Raw genomic sequence first — 4,892 nt, 5'->3', positions numbered from 1 at the left:
GCTGAGGGCAGTGGCCGTGCTATGAAGCACTGCTGTGAAGCGCTGTGGCCCCACTCCCCCCACCACCACCAGAGTGCTGTTCTTTTAAGCTCCTACTTTGCAGTCCCTGGGGGTCACCCCGTCTCCAGGCGATGTGCTTATGTGGCTTTTTGGTGATTTATCGGCTCTCAGCCCCTCTATCGACTTCCTGTGAGGTGGCCGACGGCTCCCCACAGCGGCCTCACTTAGTTCCTCTGTTTAATGCCCGGCTGTAAATGATATATTGGTACGTCTAACTCTTGCTTTGCCAAGTTGCAGAACTCTCTCTCTGTCTGCCCCCCACCCCGGTCTCTCTCTCTGTCCCTCTCTTTCTTTTTTTTTCCACTCACTTCTGTGGCTTCATTATTGGAATCCAGGAGAGCGATTAGGCGGTTTGTTTACCCACCTCTCTCCTTGGCTTGGACCACGTGTCTCTCCCTCCACGATGATTTATAAAGAGGAGTCGTGGGCTGGATGTCCAAGCTTGTCCACCCTTTAGGGGCAAGTCTGGCTGCTTTGGACTGTGGCCGCTCAAGTCCAAGGTTACAGCCACAGCTTTTCTGTGAGGACTCAATAAGAGTGAGGGGCCACTTGAGCCCTGGGTCCTCTGCTTGGACTCGTGGCCGTGGGAAGTGGCAGTACTGATCATTGGCTACACACACTTACCATGGAGTGATGGCAGAGGATAAAAACATCCGTTTCCTGGTAAGCAGAGCAGAAGGGCCCTTCGAGGTGACGGTGGTGACGCTGTGCTTTCCTGTTTGGGCTCGTCACCAGGCAGGACCAGTCACAGAAACGGACCTGGTGCTTTGGGAGTGTTAGGTGGTTCTTACATGCCATCAAGTCGGAGTTGACTCTTCGCTGCCTCTCCAGCAGGTTTTCAGAGGCTGTAAATCATGTGGGAGGAGGTTGCCCATCCTTCTCTAGGATGCACCCTGTGGATTCAAACCTTGCACCTTTGAGATTGCAGCACAGCTTCATACCACTTGACCCCCAGAGCTCAGAGGCGTAGAAACAAGAGGCCCTCAATGAAGAGGGCGACCTCTACACAGTCTTGGGCTTAGCAGACCAGTGACTATGACCATGGAGCAGGGAGGGGCAGGCTGTCCCGTGCAGGGCTATCCCACGTCTGCTGGCCCGACGGTGACCACCGGCCACAACTCTAAGCCTTAAACCGGAGAGCTTCCCCTGCACCTTCTGAGCTCACAGGCTGTGGCCTTCCACTGGCTCTGAAGCTGGGTTTTGAGAAGACAGTTCCATCATTCCCCCAAGACAACTGTTCATAGGTTTTCTATGATTGTGATGACTTACTGTTCATAGACCTTTCTGATCACTTGCTACTTATCTGAAAGCTGAACAGTGACTAAGGAAGACAGAAGAAGATTTGACACCTTTGAGCTGTGGCCTTGGAGAAGAGCACTGAACATCCAATGGAGTTCCAAGAGAAGGAAAAGATACGTCTTGGAGAGAATGCAGCTGGAGTGCTCTTTTTTAAAAAAATAATTTTAGTGAACATTTACAGAGATTTTGGATTTCCATTCATTCATTGCTGCACTTCTCTCACCGCCCAGCCCTCCCCCTACCCCAGTTTACTCCTCTCTTTCAAAAGTAAAAGAAACACTCCCTCCCTGGGACACAATCCCCCCACACCCCTCCTGCCTCCCCAAGTACATTCCATTATGCCACCTTAATTGTGGACTCTTGTGATAACCATAATACCCTATCATATATCGCTTTTAAATTATTCATTCCCTCATCTGTTCCAGTGCAGTATACACAATTTATCCAGTTTTTCTCAGTCTTACCCCAACCCTGATATCAGTCCCATTTTACAACAGTGGCACCATGCAATATTTGTCCTTTTGTGACTGAGATATTTCACTCAGCATAATGTCCTCCAGGGTCACCCATTTTGAATAATATTGGATGAGTTCCTTGTTTTTCAATGCAGCATAGTATTCCATTGTGTGAATATACCACAGCTTCTCTATCCATTTTTTGTTGTTGGGCACCTGGGTTGTTTCCAACTCCTTGCAATTGTGAACAAAGCCGTGATAAACATGGGTGTGCATACTGGAGTGCTCTTTGGAAGCAAGAATGATGAGGCTTCACCTCACATACTTTGGGCATGTTGGTAGGAGGGGCTATTCCTTGGAGAAGGACATGATGCTGGGAAGGGTGGAGGGTCAGCGAAGGAGAGGAAGACCCTCAACCAGGTGGATTGACACGGTGACTGCTGCAATGGGCTCTAGTGTGTCAGAAATTGTGAGGACGGCACTGGATGGGAAAGAATTCGGATATGCTGTTCACAGAGTTGGTAAAGGTCATACCACCTGGCCAGCTGACCCTAAGAGATCTGTATTTGTTCCTATTCCAAAAAGAGGTGACCCAACAGAGTGTGGAAATTCTCAAACAATATCATGAATAACACACACAATATCCTGCTGAAGATTGTTAAAAAATAACTGGAATAGTATATTAACAGAGAACTACTACAAAACCAAGCTGGGTTTAGAAGAGGCTTTCACACAAGAAACATTCTATCTGTGTTTCATTGACTATACAAAGGCATTTGACTGTGTGAATCACAACAAATTGTGCTTAACCTTGAGGAGAATGGGAATCCAGAACACTTGATTGTGCTCATGTGAAACCTGTCCTTAGACCATGAAGCAGTCCTCAGAACAGAGCAAGGAAACACTGCCTGGTTCAAAATCAGGAAAGGAGTGTGTCAGGGATGTGTTCTGTCTCCATATGCAAAACAGATCATTTGGGAAGCTGGGCTTTATGAGGGGGAATGTGGCTTTAGGATTGGAGGAAGACTCATCAACAACCTACATTATACAGATGACACAACCCTGCTGCCAATCGGCCCAGTAGTGAGAATCTTTGTCTTCTTGATGTCCTGACGCAGCCGTGGCATTTTACATTTCTTCTAAGCAGGTTGGACAGGAAATAAGGAGGATTTGCGCCTTTGATTGTGGTGTTAACAAAGAGCATGGACTTTGCCATTACCTGAGAAAGAGGACAATCTAGGCCAGACTGTGCCATCTGTCTCCCACCTGTGTGGCTAGGTCGTACAGTGACGCCACAAGGACAGAGGGACAGGAGGGCTGGCCTCCCAAGCTCAGCTCAAGCTGTTAATTGTGTGCACACAAGAACACACACCTCTTAGAGGAAGGGCGGCGAAACGTCTTCTCACAGACCTTGGGGATGTTGTCAAGAGATACCAGTCCTCGCAAAAGGACATCGTGTTTGCAAGAGTCGAGGGAGCTCCTCTGAGACCAGTGGCAGAGTGACCGTCACAAGGGCTGTAAGGACAGCGGAGAGCCGGTGGTGGCGCAGGACAGGGCGAGGCTTCACTCTGCGGCTCGTGGGGCTGCCGTGGCTTGTGGGTGAGATGAAGGCACCTCATAGAGGGACACAGCCAGGACGTCGTGCTTGGAAAGGCCGGCTGATGGTCGGCCCAGAGGACGGAGCCACATGGCGGGCTCTCACGCCGCAGGGACTGGCGGTGGGGCAGATCACACGGGGCCTTGATCTTTGGGGCAGGAGTGGTTCCCACGTGGACGTGGACGGCACTGAAGAACACCACTGCCAAGCTGTCAGAGCCCGCGGGGAAACGGAGGACACGGAATCCCATCACGTGCACTGTCAGCCTTTGGCTGGTGTCAAGCAAGAACAGAATCAGGGGCCAAGTTACGTGACGAGGAGGGTTAACAAATGCCACGTTGTGTTTTCCGCCAAGAGTGTCTGTCCTGGTTCAGCGTCTCTGGAGCATTTCCAGACGCTGGCCACAGTGAGGCCGGATAAGGGCTCCGTTTCCCGCCGGTGAGCTGAGGCCCAGCTGAGCGATGCCTGCCCCCCAGCCGAGGGGCTGGGAACTGGCTCTGTGATGCCTGGAGCACGAGGGCTGTGGCATCACTGCTGCCGCCAGGAGGTGCCATCAGTGGACTGTAACCCACTGTGGGCCTGTGTGACAGGCGAGCTGTCCCACGGCGTCTCCAGGCTGCTGTCCTCATGGGAGAAGGTCACCAGGCCTTTGTCCTGTGGGGTGGGTGGGAACTGTGGTCTTCAGTTAGCACACGAGCACTTAACCCGGTGTGCCATCAGGGCGCCTTAGAAAGCCATTCACCCCACAAACCAAAGCCAGTGCCGACGAGGGGTCCCCCCTCAGGCAGCCCTCCTGGGGGGCCCGAGGGGACTGTAATGACTGACAGTTTACCTCATCTCACACCACATGCTTTAGGTCCCCCTATGCCGTTCTATGTAAAAGGTTTTCCTTTAGGAAACGGAGTCTGCGTTTTAAAATTAATCAGTAACTGCATCTCTTGTGAATATGATATTTGGACAGTTATAAGCGTAATTTTCAGATAAGCCCTGGATTCATTTCCTTTTAATTTGGTCAAACAACCAGGTCGATAATGCTTCTCTGACACATTACCTGGCCTGTTCATACACTAACATGATTTTTTAAAAAGTAGAAGATTCTACTGGAGTGAATGAATACAAATCGTAATAATTCAGGTTTATGGAGTGATGACAGGATTGAATTAAGCTTAGAGTTCTTGACAGGAGAACGCCCAGCCTCCTCCCACAGGGCTGCTGCTGGGTTTGAACTGTCAGCCTTCGCGCCAGTGGCCATGTGTGTAACGAGGCCACCAGAGATCCTGAGAACTGCCACCCCTCCCGATTTCTCGGTGATGTGCTCACATTACTTGTTCTGGAACCATCGTCCAGGTGTCCTGCAGTACTTTTCCCCTGAAGTGTCCTTTCATAGTCACCAGTGTGCCTCTCCCATGTCCCCTGTTAGTTCCGACACAGGGATGGTGGGCTGCCGTGTCCTGTTAGTTCCGACACAGGGATGGTGGGCT

General features: G+C 50.8%; 1 pseudogene; it reads right to left on the bottom strand.

Annotated features, from left to right (window-relative positions):
* Window positions 1-3,939: 3,939 nt before the first annotated feature.
* LOC102861159 overlaps window positions 3,940-4,892 on the bottom strand; it is a 33,420-nt pseudogene continuing 32,467 nt past the window's right edge.

Source organism: Elephantulus edwardii, unplaced genomic scaffold (genome assembly GCF_000299155.1).
Source record: "Elephantulus edwardii isolate Elephantulus edwardi_28Jun2011 unplaced genomic scaffold, EleEdw1.0 scaffold00274, whole genome shotgun sequence".
Classification (NCBI taxonomy): Eukaryota; Metazoa; Chordata; class Mammalia; order Macroscelidea; family Macroscelididae; genus Elephantulus; species Elephantulus edwardii.
Note: the sequence above shows the minus strand (reverse complement) of the source record. Positions and strands in the feature narration are given on the sequence as shown.